The sequence below is a fragment of the Schistocerca serialis genome, unplaced genomic scaffold (assembly GCF_023864345.2).
Source record: "Schistocerca serialis cubense isolate TAMUIC-IGC-003099 unplaced genomic scaffold, iqSchSeri2.2 HiC_scaffold_891, whole genome shotgun sequence".
NCBI lineage: Eukaryota > Metazoa > Arthropoda > Insecta > Orthoptera > Acrididae > Schistocerca > Schistocerca serialis.
The window spans coordinates 12501-28380 of record NW_026048509.1 but is presented as its reverse complement, the minus strand read 5'-3'; the positions used below and the strand labels follow the sequence as shown (position 1 = coordinate 28380).

General features: G+C 51.7%; 13 non-coding genes across 13 annotated transcripts; all 13 read left to right on the top strand.

Annotated features, from left to right (window-relative positions):
• Positions 1–492: 492 nt before the first annotated feature.
• LOC126452518 (U2 spliceosomal RNA) lies at positions 493–685 on the top strand. The gene has a single exon (XR_007584662.1). It is a non-coding gene; the product is annotated as a U2 spliceosomal RNA (small nuclear RNA).
• Positions 686–1448: 763 nt separating this feature from the next.
• Positions 1449–1641, top strand: LOC126452516 (U2 spliceosomal RNA). The gene has a single exon (XR_007584661.1). It is a non-coding gene; the product is annotated as a U2 spliceosomal RNA (small nuclear RNA).
• A 764-nt stretch (positions 1642–2405) lies between these two features.
• LOC126452515 (U2 spliceosomal RNA) lies at positions 2406–2598 on the top strand. The gene has a single exon (XR_007584660.1). It is a non-coding gene; the product is annotated as a U2 spliceosomal RNA (small nuclear RNA).
• Positions 2599–3361: 763 nt separating this feature from the next.
• On the top strand, positions 3362–3554 carry LOC126452514 (U2 spliceosomal RNA). Its single transcript, XR_007584659.1, has one exon. It is a non-coding gene; the product is annotated as a U2 spliceosomal RNA (small nuclear RNA).
• A 763-nt stretch (positions 3555–4317) lies between these two features.
• LOC126452513 (U2 spliceosomal RNA) lies at positions 4318–4510 on the top strand. Its single transcript, XR_007584658.1, has one exon. It is a non-coding gene; the product is annotated as a U2 spliceosomal RNA (small nuclear RNA).
• Positions 4511–5273: 763 nt separating this feature from the next.
• Positions 5274–5466, top strand: LOC126452512 (U2 spliceosomal RNA). The gene has a single exon (XR_007584657.1). It is a non-coding gene; the product is annotated as a U2 spliceosomal RNA (small nuclear RNA).
• Positions 5467–6229: 763 nt separating this feature from the next.
• Positions 6230–6422, top strand: LOC126452511 (U2 spliceosomal RNA). The gene has a single exon (XR_007584656.1). It is a non-coding gene; the product is annotated as a U2 spliceosomal RNA (small nuclear RNA).
• A 764-nt stretch (positions 6423–7186) lies between these two features.
• LOC126452510 (U2 spliceosomal RNA) lies at positions 7187–7379 on the top strand. The gene has a single exon (XR_007584655.1). It is a non-coding gene; the product is annotated as a U2 spliceosomal RNA (small nuclear RNA).
• A 759-nt stretch (positions 7380–8138) lies between these two features.
• Positions 8139–8331, top strand: LOC126452509 (U2 spliceosomal RNA). The gene has a single exon (XR_007584654.1). It is a non-coding gene; the product is annotated as a U2 spliceosomal RNA (small nuclear RNA).
• A 763-nt stretch (positions 8332–9094) lies between these two features.
• LOC126452508 (U2 spliceosomal RNA) lies at positions 9095–9287 on the top strand. The gene has a single exon (XR_007584653.1). It is a non-coding gene; the product is annotated as a U2 spliceosomal RNA (small nuclear RNA).
• A 762-nt stretch (positions 9288–10049) lies between these two features.
• LOC126452527 (U2 spliceosomal RNA) lies at positions 10050–10242 on the top strand. The gene has a single exon (XR_007584666.1). It is a non-coding gene; the product is annotated as a U2 spliceosomal RNA (small nuclear RNA).
• Positions 10243–11004: 762 nt separating this feature from the next.
• On the top strand, positions 11005–11197 carry LOC126452526 (U2 spliceosomal RNA). The gene has a single exon (XR_007584665.1). It is a non-coding gene; the product is annotated as a U2 spliceosomal RNA (small nuclear RNA).
• Positions 11198–11959: 762 nt separating this feature from the next.
• On the top strand, positions 11960–12152 carry LOC126452525 (U2 spliceosomal RNA). Its single transcript, XR_007584664.1, has one exon. It is a non-coding gene; the product is annotated as a U2 spliceosomal RNA (small nuclear RNA).
• Positions 12153–15880: the final 3728 nt, after the last annotated feature.

Genomic DNA, 15880 nt, shown 5'->3' with positions numbered 1-15880 from the left:
GGTGCCTTCGGATGCCTCGTTGGCGTCACATATGGTCCGGCCACAGATAATTTTAATTTCATTTTTTGGAGTTATATCCTTAGCTCCTCGCGAACGTCGTCGTCGCCGCCGCACGCACGCAGAATACGTGTGTACACACGTATGCAGTTGGCGGTGGACGATGTAAGCACTAGGCTAGGTGTAGCTCGCGCCGGCCTCGCGCCGGTGTAGCTCGCGCCGGCCTGGCGCTGCTGTGGGGCGGCCTCACGGCTTCTCCACTGCCCTGGCAGCTTGCGGCGTTCAAATGGGAGTCGCAGTTTACTGTTCGCCATGGAGGGTAGTACTGGGCTGTTGACGAGTGCTCTCGCGAATTGTCCTTCTTTCCGCACTTGCTTTTGCGATGTTTTCGACGGTCGCCTGTTGCCATATCGGCCCGTACCACCGTGTGTCACTCCCACATGTGGAGCGCACACGCTGCAAGCATTTAGGCCCTTCGAATGCGGATTTTCCTTTATCGCTTCTCGGCCTTTTGGCTAAGATCAAAGTGTAGTATCTGTTCTTATCAGCTTAATATCTGATACGTCCTGCATCGCAGGACCAGAATATTAAACTCATTTTTGGCTCATGACGGAGTGCTAGGGGCTTGCTCCACCTCTGTCGCGGGTTGGCCCGGCATTGCAGTACCGCCGGGATCGGCCCACCTAAAAATAATTAAAACACAGCCTGAAATGGGTAAATATTCTGCAGTTATCAGATATTCCGCTGGTAGCAAAACTTGTTGCAGTTGTCGATGTGCCCAGTAGTTAGCTGCATACACACCACGATTTCCACGGTTTCCACGATTTCTTGTAATTAATTTAGCATTATCTTATGAATTTTTTTATTTTTTTATTTTTTTTTTTTTTTTTTTTGCGGTTAGCCGGACCGCTCTTGCAGCCGCATTACACTAGGCTGGTAATTTATATGGGCACAGAAGGGTGCCTTCGGATGCCTCGTTGGCGTCACATATGGTCCGGCCACAGATAATTTTAATTTCATTTTTTGGAGTTATATCCTTAGCTCCTCGCGAACGTCGTCGTCGCCGCCGCACGCACGCAGAATACGTGTGTACACACGTATGCAGTTGGCGGTGGACGATGTAAGCACTAGGCTAGGTGTAGCTCGCGCCGGCCTCGCGCCGGTGTAGCTCGCGCCGGCCTGGCGCTGCTGTGGGGCGGCCTCACGGCTTCTCCACTGCCCTGGCAGCTTGCGGCGTTCAAATGGGAGTCGCAGTTTACTGTTCGCCATGGAGGGTAGTACTGGGCTGTTGACGAGTGCTCTCGCGAATTGTCCTTCTTTCCCGCACTTGCTTTTGCGATGTTTTCGACGGTCGCCTGTTGCCATATCGGCCCGTACCACCGTGTGTCACTCCCACATGTGGAGCGCACACGCTGCAAGCATTTAGGCCCTTCGAATGCGGATTTTCCTTTATCGCTTCTCGGCCTTTTGGCTAAGATCAAAGTGTAGTATCTGTTCTTATCAGCTTAATATCTGATACGTCCTGCATCGCAGGACCAGAATATTAAACTCATTTTTGGCTCATGACGGAGTGCTAGGGGCTTGCTCCACCTCTGTCGCGGGTTGGCCCGGCATTGCAGTACCGCCGGGATCGGCCCACCTAAAAATAATTAAAACACAGCCTGAAATGGGTAAATATTCTGCAGTTATCAGATATTCCGCTGGTAGCAAAACTTGTTGCAGTTGTCGATGTGCCCAGTAGTTAGCTGCATACACACCACGATTTCCACGGTTTCCACGATTTCTTGTAATTAATTTAGCATTATCTTATGAATTTTTTTATTTTTTTATTTTTTTTTTTTTTTTTTTTTGCGGTTAGCCGGACCGCTCTTGCAGCCGCATTACACTAGGCTGGTAATTTATATGGGCACAGAAGGGTGCCTTCGGATGCCTCGTTGGCGTCACATATGGTCCGGCCACAGATAATTTTAATTTCATTTTTTGGAGTTATATCCTTAGCTCCTCGCGAACGTCGTCGTCGCCGCCGCACGCACGCAGAATACGTGTGTACACACGTATGCAGTTGGCGGTGGACGATGTAAGCACTAGGCTAGGTGTAGCTCGCGCCGGCCTCGCGCCGGTGTAGCTCGCGCCGGCCTGGCGCTGCTGTGGGGCGGCCTCACGGCTTCTCCACTGCCCTGGCAGCTTGCGGCGTTCAAATGGGAGTCGCAGTTTACTGTTCGCCATGGAGGGTAGTACTGGGCTGTTGACGAGTGCTCTCGCGAATTGTCCTTCTTTCCCGCACTTGCTTTTGCGATGTTTTCGACGGTCGCCTGTTGCCATATCGGCCCGTACCACCGTGTGTCACTCCCACATGTGGAGCGCACACGCTGCAAGCATTTAGGCCCTTCGAATGCGGATTTTCCTTTATCGCTTCTCGGCCTTTTGGCTAAGATCAAAGTGTAGTATCTGTTCTTATCAGCTTAATATCTGATACGTCCTGCATCGCAGGACCAGAATATTAAACTCATTTTTGGCTCATGACGGAGTGCTAGGGGCTTGCTCCACCTCTGTCGCGGGTTGGCCCGGCATTGCAGTACCGCCGGGATCGGCCCACCTAAAAATAATTAAAACACAGCCTGAAATGGGTAAATATTCTGCAGTTATCAGATATTCCGCTGGTAGCAAAACTTGTTGCAGTTGTCGATGTGCCCAGTAGTTAGCTGCATACACACCACGATTTCCACGGTTTCCACGATTTCTTGTAATTAATTTAGCATTATCTTATGAATTTTTTTATTTTTTTATTTTTTTTTTTTTTTTTTTTGCGGTTAGCCGGACCGCTCTTGCAGCCGCATTACACTAGGCTGGTAATTTATATGGGCACAGAAGGGTGCCTTCGGATGCCTCGTTGGCGTCACATATGGTCCGGCCACAGATAATTTTAATTTCATTTTTTGGAGTTATATCCTTAGCTCCTCGCGAACGTCGTCGTCGCCGCCGCACGCACGCAGAATACGTGTGTACACACGTATGCAGTTGGCGGTGGACGATGTAAGCACTAGGCTAGGTGTAGCTCGCGCCGGCCTCGCGCCGGTGTAGCTCGCGCCGGCCTGGCGCTGCTGTGGGGCGGCCTCACGGCTTCTCCACTGCCCTGGCAGCTTGCGGCGTTCAAATGGGAGTCGCAGTTTACTGTTCGCCATGGAGGGTAGTACTGGGCTGTTGACGAGTGCTCTCGCGAATTGTCCTTCTTTCCCGCACTTGCTTTTGCGATGTTTTCGACGGTCGCCTGTTGCCATATCGGCCCGTACCACCGTGTGTCACTCCCACATGTGGAGCGCACACGCTGCAAGCATTTAGGCCCTTCGAATGCGGATTTTCCTTTATCGCTTCTCGGCCTTTTGGCTAAGATCAAAGTGTAGTATCTGTTCTTATCAGCTTAATATCTGATACGTCCTGCATCGCAGGACCAGAATATTAAACTCATTTTTGGCTCATGACGGAGTGCTAGGGGCTTGCTCCACCTCTGTCGCGGGTTGGCCCGGCATTGCAGTACCGCCGGGATCGGCCCACCTAAAAATAATTAAAACACAGCCTGAAATGGGTAAATATTCTGCAGTTATCAGATATTCCGCTGGTAGCAAAACTTGTTGCAGTTGTCGATGTGCCCAGTAGTTAGCTGCATACACACCACGATTTCCACGGTTTCCACGATTTCTTGTAATTAATTTAGCATTATCTTATGAATTTTTTTATTTTTTTATTTTTTTTTTTTTTTTTTTTGCGGTTAGCCGGACCGCTCTTGCAGCCGCATTACACTAGGCTGGTAATTTATATGGGCACAGAAGGGTGCCTTCGGATGCCTCGTTGGCGTCACATATGGTCCGGCCACAGATAATTTTAATTTCATTTTTTGGAGTTATATCCTTAGCTCCTCGCGAACGTCGTCGTCGCCGCCGCACGCACGCAGAATACGTGTGTACACACGTATGCAGTTGGCGGTGGACGATGTAAGCACTAGGCTAGGTGTAGCTCGCGCCGGCCTCGCGCCGGTGTAGCTCGCGCCGGCCTGGCGCTGCTGTGGGGCGGCCTCACGGCTTCTCCACTGCCCTGGCAGCTTGCGGCGTTCAAATGGGAGTCGCAGTTTACTGTTCGCCATGGAGGGTAGTACTGGGCTGTTGACGAGTGCTCTCGCGAATTGTCCTTCTTTCCCGCACTTGCTTTTGCGATGTTTTCGACGGTCGCCTGTTGCCATATCGGCCCGTACCACCGTGTGTCACTCCCACATGTGGAGCGCACACGCTGCAAGCATTTAGGCCCTTCGAATGCGGATTTTCCTTTATCGCTTCTCGGCCTTTTGGCTAAGATCAAAGTGTAGTATCTGTTCTTATCAGCTTAATATCTGATACGTCCTGCATCGCAGGACCAGAATATTAAACTCATTTTTGGCTCATGACGGAGTGCTAGGGGCTTGCTCCACCTCTGTCGCGGGTTGGCCCGGCATTGCAGTACCGCCGGGATCGGCCCACCTAAAAATAATTAAAACACAGCCTGAAATGGGTAAATATTCTGCAGTTATCAGATATTCCGCTGGTAGCAAAACTTGTTGCAGTTGTCGATGTGCCCAGTAGTTAGCTGCATACACACCACGATTTCCACGGTTTCCACGATTTCTTGTAATTAATTTAGCATTATCTTATGAATTTTTTTATTTTTTTATTTTTTTTTTTTTTTTTTTTGCGGTTAGCCGGACCGCTCTTGCAGCCGCATTACACTAGGCTGGTAATTTATATGGGCACAGAAGGGTGCCTTCGGATGCCTCGTTGGCGTCACATATGGTCCGGCCACAGATAATTTTAATTTCATTTTTTGGAGTTATATCCTTAGCTCCTCGCGAACGTCGTCGTCGCCGCCGCACGCACGCAGAATACGTGTGTACACACGTATGCAGTTGGCGGTGGACGATGTAAGCACTAGGCTAGGTGTAGCTCGCGCCGGCCTCGCGCCGGTGTAGCTCGCGCCGGCCTGGCGCTGCTGTGGGGCGGCCTCACGGCTTCTCCACTGCCCTGGCAGCTTGCGGCGTTCAAATGGGAGTCGCAGTTTACTGTTCGCCATGGAGGGTAGTACTGGGCTGTTGACGAGTGCTCTCGCGAATTGTCCTTCTTTCCCGCACTTGCTTTTGCGATGTTTTCGACGGTCGCCTGTTGCCATATCGGCCCGTACCACCGTGTGTCACTCCCACATGTGGAGCGCACACGCTGCAAGCATTTAGGCCCTTCGAATGCGGATTTTCCTTTATCGCTTCTCGGCCTTTTGGCTAAGATCAAAGTGTAGTATCTGTTCTTATCAGCTTAATATCTGATACGTCCTGCATCGCAGGACCAGAATATTAAACTCATTTTTGGCTCATGACGGAGTGCTAGGGGCTTGCTCCACCTCTGTCGCGGGTTGGCCCGGCATTGCAGTACCGCCGGGATCGGCCCACCTAAAAATAATTAAAACACAGCCTGAAATGGGTAAATATTCTGCAGTTATCAGATATTCCGCTGGTAGCAAAACTTGTTGCAGTTGTCGATGTGCCCAGTAGTTAGCTGCATACACACCACGATTTCCACGGTTTCCACGATTTCTTGTAATTAATTTAGCATTATCTTATGAATTTTTTTATTTTTTTATTTTTTTTTTTTTTTTTTTTGCGGTTAGCCGGACCGCTCTTGCAGCCGCATTACACTAGGCTGGTAATTTATATGGGCACAGAAGGGTGCCTTCGGATGCCTCGTTGGCGTCACATATGGTCCGGCCACAGATAATTTTAATTTCATTTTTTGGAGTTATATCCTTAGCTCCTCGCGAACGTCGTCGTCGCCGCCGCACGCACGCAGAATACGTGTGTACACACGTATGCAGTTGGCGGTGGACGATGTAAGCACTAGGCTAGGTGTAGCTCGCGCCGGCCTCGCGCCGGTGTAGCTCGCGCCGGCCTGGCGCTGCTGTGGGGCGGCCTCACGGCTTCTCCACTGCCCTGGCAGCTTGCGGCGTTCAAATGGGAGTCGCAGTTTACTGTTCGCCATGGAGGGTAGTACTGGGCTGTTGACGAGTGCTCTCGCGAATTGTCCTTCTTTCCCGCACTTGCTTTTGCGATGTTTTCGACGGTCGCCTGTTGCCATATCGGCCCGTACCACCGTGTGTCACTCCCACATGTGGAGCGCACACGCTGCAAGCATTTAGGCCCTTCGAATGCGGATTTTCCTTTATCGCTTCTCGGCCTTTTGGCTAAGATCAAAGTGTAGTATCTGTTCTTATCAGCTTAATATCTGATACGTCCTGCATCGCAGGACCAGAATATTAAACTCATTTTTGGCTCATGACGGAGTGCTAGGGGCTTGCTCCACCTCTGTCGCGGGTTGGCCCGGCATTGCAGTACCGCCGGGATCGGCCCACCTAAAAATAATTAAAACACAGCCTGAAATGGGTAAATATTCTGCAGTTATCAGATATTCCGCTGGTAGCAAAACTTGTTGCAGTTGTCGATGTGCCCAGTAGTTAGCTGCATACACACCACGATTTCCACGGTTTCCACGATTTCTTGTAATTAATTTAGCATTATCTTATGAATTTTTTTATTTTTTTATTTTTTTTTTTTTTTTTTTTTGCGGTTAGCCGGACCGCTCTTGCAGCCGCATTACACTAGGCTGGTAATTTATATGGGCACAGAAGGGTGCCTTCGGATGCCTCGTTGGCGTCACATATGGTCCGGCCACAGATAATTTTAATTTCATTTTTTGGAGTTATATCCTTAGCTCCTCGCGAACGTCGTCGTCGCCGCCGCACGCACGCAGAATACGTGTGTACACACGTATGCAGTTGGCGGTGGACGATGTAAGCACTAGGCTAGGTGTAGCTCGCGCCGGCCTCGCGCCGGTGTAGCTCGCGCCGGCCTGGCGCTGCTGTGGGGCGGCCTCACGGCTTCTCCACTGCCCTGGCAGCTTGCGGCGTTCAAATGGGAGTCGCAGTTTACTGTTCGCCATGGAGGGTAGTACTGGGCTGTTGACGAGTGCTCTCGCGAATTGTCCTTCTTTCCCGCACTTGCTTTTGCGATGTTTTCGACGGTCGCCTGTTGCCATATCGGCCCGTACCACCGTGTGTCACTCCCACATGTGGAGCGCACACGCTGCAAGCATTTAGGCCCTTCGAATGCGGATTTTCCTTTATCGCTTCTCGGCCTTTTGGCTAAGATCAAAGTGTAGTATCTGTTCTTATCAGCTTAATATCTGATACGTCCTGCATCGCAGGACCAGAATATTAAACTCATTTTTGGCTCATGACGGAGTGCTAGGGGCTTGCTCCACCTCTGTCGCGGGTTGGCCCGGCATTGCAGTACCGCCGGGATCGGCCCACCTAAAAATAATTAAAACACAGCCTGAAATGGGTAAATATTCTGCAGTTATCAGATATTCCGCTGGTAGCAAAACTTGTTGCAGTTGTCGATGTGCCCAGTAGTTAGCTGCATACACACCACGATTTCCACGGTTTCCACGATTTCTTGTAATTAATTTAGCATTATCTTATGAATTTTTTTATTTTTTTTTTTTTTTTTTTTTTTTGCGGTTAGCCGGACCGCTCTTGCAGCCGCATTACACTAGGCTGGTAATTTATATGGGCACAGAAGGGTGCCTTCGGATGCCTCGTTGGCGTCACATATGGTCCGGCCACAGATAATTTTAATTTCATTTTTTGGAGTTATATCCTTAGCTCCTCGCGAACGTCGTCGTCGCCGCCGCACGCACGCAGAATACGTGTGTACACACGTATGCAGTTGGCGGTGGACGATGTAAGCACTAGGCTAGGTGTAGCTCGCGCCGGCCTCGCGCCGGTGTAGCTCGCGCCGGCCTGGCGCTGCTGTGGGGCGGCCTCACGGCTTCTCCACTGCCCTGGCAGCTTGCGGCGTTCAAATGGGAGTCGCAGTTTACTGTTCGCCATGGAGGGTAGTACTGGGCTGTTGACGAGTGCTCTCGCGAATTGTCCTTCTTTCCCGCACTTGCTTTTGCGATGTTTTCGACGGTCGCCTGTTGCCATATCGGCCCGTACCACCGTGTGTCACTCCCACATGTGGAGCGCACACGCTGCAAGCATTTAGGCCCTTCGAATGCGGATTTTCCTTTATCGCTTCTCGGCCTTTTGGCTAAGATCAAAGTGTAGTATCTGTTCTTATCAGCTTAATATCTGATACGTCCTGCATCGCAGGACCAGAATATTAAACTCATTTTTGGCTCATGACGGAGTGCTAGGGGCTTGCTCCACCTCTGTCGCGGGTTGGCCCGGCATTGCAGTACCGCCGGGATCGGCCCACCTAAAAATAATTAAAACACAGCCTGAAATGGGTAAATATTCTGCAGTTATCAGATATTCCGCTGGTAGCAAAACTTGTTGCAGTTGTCGATGTGCCCAGTAGTTAGCTGCATACACACCACGATTTCCACGGTTTCCACGATTTCTTGTAATTAATTTAGCATTATCTTATGAATTTTTTTATTTTTTTATTTTTTTTTTTTTTTTTTTTGCGGTTAGCCGGACCGCTCTTGCAGCCGCATTACACTAGGCTGGTAATTTATATGGGCACAGAAGGGTGCCTTCGGATGCCTCGTTGGCGTCACATATGGTCCGGCCACAGATAATTTTAATTTCATTTTTTGGAGTTATATCCTTAGCTCCTCGCGAACGTCGTCGTCGCCGCCGCACGCACGCAGAATACGTGTGTACACACGTATGCAGTTGGCGGTGGACGATGTAAGCACTAGGCTAGGTGTAGCTCGCGCCGGCCTCGCGCCGGTGTAGCTCGCGCCGGCCTGGCGCTGCTGTGGGGCGGCCTCACGGCTTCTCCACTGCCCTGGCAGCTTGCGGCGTTCAAATGGGAGTCGCAGTTTACTGTTCGCCATGGAGGGTAGTACTGGGCTGTTGACGAGTGCTCTCGCGAATTGTCCTTCTTTCCCGCACTTGCTTTTGCGATGTTTTCGACGGTCGCCTGTTGCCATATCGGCCCGTACCACCGTGTGTCACTCCCACATGTGGAGCGCACACGCTGCAAGCATTTAGGCCCTTCGAATGCGGATTTTCCTTTATCGCTTCTCGGCCTTTTGGCTAAGATCAAAGTGTAGTATCTGTTCTTATCAGCTTAATATCTGATACGTCCTGCATCGCAGGACCAGAATATTAAACTCATTTTTGGCTCATGACGGAGTGCTAGGGGCTTGCTCCACCTCTGTCGCGGGTTGGCCCGGCATTGCAGTACCGCCGGGATCGGCCCACCTAAAAATAATTAAAACACAGCCTGAAATGGGTAAATATTCTGCAGTTATCAGATATTCCGCTGGTAGCAAAACTTGTTGCAGTTGTCGATGTGCCCAGTAGTTAGCTGCATACACACCACGATTTCCACGGTTTCCACGATTTCTTGTAATTAATTTAGCATTATCTTATGAATTTTTTTATTTTTTTATTTTTTTTTTTTTTTTTTTGCGGTTAGCCGGACCGCTCTTGCAGCCGCATTACACTAGGCTGGTAATTTATATGGGCACAGAAGGGTGCCTTCGGATGCCTCGTTGGCGTCACATATGGTCCGGCCACAGATAATTTTAATTTCATTTTTTGGAGTTATATCCTTAGCTCCTCGCGAACGTCGTCGTCGCCGCCGCACGCACGCAGAATACGTGTGTACACACGTATGCAGTTGGCGGTGGACGATGTAAGCACTAGGCTAGGTGTAGCTCGCGCCGGCCTCGCGCCGGTGTAGCTCGCGCCGGCCTGGCGCTGCTGTGGGGCGGCCTCACGGCTTCTCCACTGCCCTGGCAGCTTGCGGCGTTCAAATGGGAGTCGCAGTTTACTGTTCGCCATGGAGGGTAGTACTGGGCTGTTGACGAGTGCTCTCGCGAATTGTCCTTCTTTCCCGCACTTGCTTTTGCGATGTTTTCGACGGTCGCCTGTTGCCATATCGGCCCGTACCACCGTGTGTCACTCCCACATGTGGAGCGCACACGCTGCAAGCATTTAGGCCCTTCGAATGCGGATTTTCCTTTATCGCTTCTCGGCCTTTTGGCTAAGATCAAAGTGTAGTATCTGTTCTTATCAGCTTAATATCTGATACGTCCTGCATCGCAGGACCAGAATATTAAACTCATTTTTGGCTCATGACGGAGTGCTAGGGGCTTGCTCCACCTCTGTCGCGGGTTGGCCCGGCATTGCAGTACCGCCGGGATCGGCCCACCTAAAAATAATTAAAACACAGCCTGAAATGGGTAAATATTCTGCAGTTATCAGATATTCCGCTGGTAGCAAAACTTGTTGCAGTTGTCGATGTGCCCAGTAGTTAGCTGCATACACACCACGATTTCCACGGTTTCCACGATTTCTTGTAATTAATTTAGCATTATCTTATGAATTTTTTTATTTTTTTATTTTTTTTTTTTTTTTTTTGCGGTTAGCCGGACCGCTCTTGCAGCCGCATTACACTAGGCTGGTAATTTATATGGGCACAGAAGGGTGCCTTCGGATGCCTCGTTGGCGTCACATATGGTCCGGCCACAGATAATTTTAATTTCATTTTTTGGAGTTATATCCTTAGCTCCTCGCGAACGTCGTCGTCGCCGCCGCACGCACGCAGAATACGTGTGTACACACGTATGCAGTTGGCGGTGGACGATGTAAGCACTAGGCTAGGTGTAGCTCGCGCCGGCCTCGCGCCGGTGTAGCTCGCGCCGGCCTGGCGCTGCTGTGGGGCGGCCTCACGGCTTCTCCACTGCCCTGGCAGCTTGCGGCGTTCAAATGGGAGTCGCAGTTTACTGTTCGCCATGGAGGGTAGTACTGGGCTGTTGACGAGTGCTCTCGCGAATTGTCCTTCTTTCCCGCACTTGCTTTTGCGATGTTTTCGACGGTCGCCTGTTGCCATATCGGCCCGTACCACCGTGTGTCACTCCCACATGTGGAGCGCACACGCTGCAAGCATTTAGGCCCTTCGAATGCGGATTTTCCTTTATCGCTTCTCGGCCTTTTGGCTAAGATCAAAGTGTAGTATCTGTTCTTATCAGCTTAATATCTGATACGTCCTGCATCGCAGGACCAGAATATTAAACTCATTTTTGGCTCATGACGGAGTGCTAGGGGCTTGCTCCACCTCTGTCGCGGGTTGGCCCGGCATTGCAGTACCGCCGGGATCGGCCCACCTAAAAATAATTAAAACACAGCCTGAAATGGGTAAATATTCTGCAGTTATCAGATATTCCGCTGGTAGCAAAACTTGTTGCAGTTGTCGATGTGCCCAGTAGTTAGCTGCATACACACCACGATTTCCACGGTTTCCACGATTTCTTGTAATTAATTTAGCATTATCTTATGAATTTTTTTATTTTTTTATTTTTTTTTTTTTTTTTTTGCGGTTAGCCGGACCGCTCTTGCAGCCGCATTACACTAGGCTGGTAATTTATATGGGCACAGAAGGGTGCCTTCGGATGCCTCGTTGGCGTCACATATGGTCCGGCCACAGATAATTTTAATTTCATTTTTTGGAGTTATATCCTTAGCTCCTCGCGAACGTCGTCGTCGCCGCCGCACGCACGCAGAATACGTGTGTACACACGTATGCAGTTGGCGGTGGACGATGTAAGCACTAGGCTAGGTGTAGCTCGCGCCGGCCTCGCGCCGGTGTAGCTCGCGCCGGCCTGGCGCTGCTGTGGGGCGGCCTCACGGCTTCTCCACTGCCCTGGCAGCTTGCGGCGTTCAAATGGGAGTCGCAGTTTACTGTTCGCCATGGAGGGTAGTACTGGGCTGTTGACGAGTGCTCTCGCGAATTGTCCTTCTTTCCCGCACTTGCTTTTGCGATGTTTTCGACGGTCGCCTGTTGCCATATCGGCCCGTACCACCGTGTGTCACTCCCACATGTGGAGCGCACACGCTGCAAGCATTTAGGCCCTTCGAATGCGGATTTTCCTTTATCGCTTCTCGGCCTTTTGGCTAAGATCAAAGTGTAGTATCTGTTCTTATCAGCTTAATATCTGATACGTCCTGCATCGCAGGACCAGAATATTAAACTCATTTTTGGCTCATGACGGAGTGCTAGGGGCTTGCTCCACCTCTGTCGCGGGTTGGCCCGGCATTGCAGTACCGCCGGGATCGGCCCACCTAAAAATAATTAAAACACAGCCTGAAATGGGTAAATATTCTGCAGTTATCAGATATTCCGCTGGTAGCAAAACTTGTTGCAGTTGTCGATGTGCCCAGTAGTTAGCTGCATACACACCACGATTTCCACGGTTTCCACGATTTCTTGTAATTAATTTAGCATTATCTTATGAATTTTTTTATTTTTTTTTTTTTTTTTTTTTTTTTTGCGGTTAGCCGGACCGCTCTTGCAGCCGCATTACACTAGGCTGGTAATTTATATGGGCACAGAAGGGTGCCTTCGGATGCCTCGTTGGCGTCACATATGGTCCGGCCACAGATAATTTTAATTTCATTTTTTGGAGTTATATCCTTAGCTCCTCGCGAACGTCGTCGTCGCCGCCGCACGCACGCAGAATACGTGTGTACACACGTATGCAGTTGGCGGTGGACGATGTAAGCACTAGGCTAGGTGTAGCTCGCGCCGGCCTCGCGCCGGTGTAGCTCGCGCCGGCCTGGCGCTGCTGTGGGGCGGCCTCACGGCTTCTCCACTGCCCTGGCAGCTTGCGGCGTTCAAATGGGAGTCGCAGTTTACTGTTCGCCATGGAGGGTAGTACTGGGCTGTTGACGAGTGCTCTCGCGAATTGTCCTTCTTTCCCGCACTTGCTTTTGCGATGTTTTCGACGGTCGCCTGTTGCCATATCGGCCCGTACCACCGTGTGTCACTCCCACATGTGGAGCGCACACGCTGCAAGCATTTAGGCCCTTCGAATGCGGATTTTCCTTTATCGCTTCTCGGCCTTTTGGCTAAGAAGCACCCCGCGGTCGGAGCGGTCCGTTGTGCTCTGTAGCGGGTCGCGGGTCGCGAGTCGCGTTTCGTGGTCGTTTCGTTTGTTCTTGGTTTTTCCAGCGTTGATATTTTTGCGGTGAATATGTCGAACCGGTCGAACAGTATTCAATGCGTATTCGACAGAGCAGCGAGACGGCCTACGGCCTTTGAAATACAGGAATGGATATTTGGTGATCTGAAAGTACCGGAAAATGACGTCGACACCTTTCAACTGGATTTTGTCTTATTCTCGTTATTCGTGAAATTTCTCGACCAGGAGAAATACGAAAAGTATGGCCTGGCACTCGCGGGCGAACATCCGTTCCGCTACTTCGATGGAACTGTCGGAACAGTGCATATAGTGCCATCTGGCTTTGGGATACGGACTGTGCGGGTATTTAACGTACCCCCTGAGTGTCCCAATGACGTAATCGGCCGTGTCCTGTCGCGGTATGGCACGGTGCTCAGCATCACGAATGAGAAGTGGGGAAGTGCCTACCGTTTCCAGGGCAACAGCGGCGTTCGTAGTGTCCGCATGGACCTCCGCCAGCACATCCCGTCGTATATAAATGTTGCGAGTACCAGGGCCCAGGTCACCTATATTGGGCAACCGCAAACTTGCTCCCTTTGTCAATCGACGGAGCATCTCCGCGTGGACTGCCCGCGCCGGCGTCCTGTGCAACTGCCGCGGGAACGCACTGCTGGTACCGACCTTGTGCCTCTCCTCAGCGAGGTAGTGGCGGGCGCTGCCCACCGTCCCGCTGAGCGACCTGACGTGTCGCCCCCGCCAGAAGCAGTGCAACCGGCACCCAGTGCACCGGCTGACGGACCCGTCCCGGACCAGACGCCCGTTGTGGCGGTACCGCCGGCGGCGTCTGATGTGCCTGCTATGGCGAGTGATGTGGTCGCGGTCGAACAGATGGAGGTCGTTCTTCCTACCCCGCCCATCCCGGCAGATGACGCTAAGTCCCCCCGCCGTCGTCATCGGCGCAAGAAGGCGAACCCGGACCAGTCGGCGGAGGAAGCGGACGGTTTACGTCCTCCTGAGAGCGGCAGTGAGGCTGACTCTCAGGCCTCCTCAGTTTCCCGCTCTGTTTCCGCTGACCGCTCGGGCGGTATGCGGCAAACTGCTCGGCAACTAGAGGCTCTTATCAGTTCCTCGCGAGATCGGGGAGCGATCCCTGCAAAACGGAAACATGACCAGGGTAGCGACCAGCCAATGCAGCGTACTCGCACCCTTTCACATCCTACTGTGTCCGACGCGTCTGCGCCGCCTGGCTTAGACTATCCTGCCGATGGGGGAGGCCTGAACTGGGCTGACGACGAGGGCGATGACATGCGTGATTGAGTGGGCCTTTCCCCACATGAGCTGCTTGGTATTTGTTTCTCACATCCGGGGTGATATCGCTGGCTTCTGGTGTGGATGTTTCCACACCTGCTTCCCTACGGCCGTGACCCTATCTGCCGTTGTCTACTCTGTGTTGCTCTCCCATGCCTGCCTTTGACCGTCCGCCGGGAGCCCTCTCCCTTTTAACGATCAATATCAACTCCATCTCCAACCCGGTCAAACTTCGATCTCTGAAGGACTTTCTCCGCCTTGGTGCGTTTGATGTGGTCTTTCTCCAGGAAGTTTGTGCCCCTTTTCTATCTGACCTTGCTGGTTATGAGGCACTGTATAACATCGACCCTGACGCCCGGCGGGGTACTGCTTTGCTCTACCGATCAGAGTTTACTCCATCCCACGTTACCACGCTACCCAACGGTCGCGTTCTTGCATGTATCCTTCAAGATGTCCTTTTTCTAAATGTCTATGCTCCTTCCGGTGCTAACCACAGGCATGACAGAACGACACTTTTTCAGACTGATCTCCCCCCTTTCTTAGCAGCTCGTCGCCCTATCGTCTTTGGCGGAGACTTCAACTGTGTGGTAGCCGAAGTTGACCAGGTCCCGACGCCTATGCGGTGTGAAGCGCTCGCTTCACTCCTTCGGGCGGCTGACCTTACTGACACATGGCGCCACTTCCATCCCGCCTACACGCAATTTACCCACATCTATCCCACTGGAGCCAGCCGTATTGATCGTGTTTATGTCTCGGCTGATTTGACTCCCGCCCTTTGTGCCGTCCAAGTCATACCCGTGGCCTTTAGTGACCACTGTGCGTACTCGTGTTCCTTGCGTATCGCGGGTCCTGCCCCGGTTCCTCATGGCACCTCTTGGAAGATGAATACCCTTCATCTGTCCCTGCCCGAACTTCGTGCTCTTGTCACGAAAACGTGGCAGGATTGTCTCGTGGACACTTCCCGGTACCCTACCACGGTGGTTTGGTGGCTCCGCTGTGCGAAGCCCCGGCTGCGACGTGTTATCCGGCAATACAGTCGCGACGTCGCCCACTGGAAACGTAGTACGTTGGCCTTCTATCAGCAGTGTCTCACTGACGCCCTGACTCTTCCTGCTGACCGGTATGACCAGCTCCGCATGCGCCTCAACAAAATTAAGGCGCAAATCCTTCGCTTCTCTCGGGAGAAAGCCGACGGTATGGTGGTGAGGTGTCGTCCTGCATCCCTGATTGAAGGCGAGGAGCCATCCCTTTATCACCTTGCCTCTGAACGAACTCGTGCCAAGAAGAACACCATTTTGCGCCTTAAGACAGACGATGGTGTGCGTATCACAGACAACCGCGACGTCCTCCAACACCTGACGGACCATTTCACGCACCTCTTCCAGGATGTTGAGGTCGACGTTGCCGCCCAACGTGCACTTGTCAGTGGGGTGCCAACTTCTTTGGATCGTCATGACCGCGGCTCCTTAACCGAGCCCGTGACACTCGCTGACCTCACATCTGTCCTCCGTGCCTGTCCGGGACGCAAGTCACCTGGCCCCGACGGTCTCCCTTATGAGTTCTACCAACAATTTTGGGACCTGCTC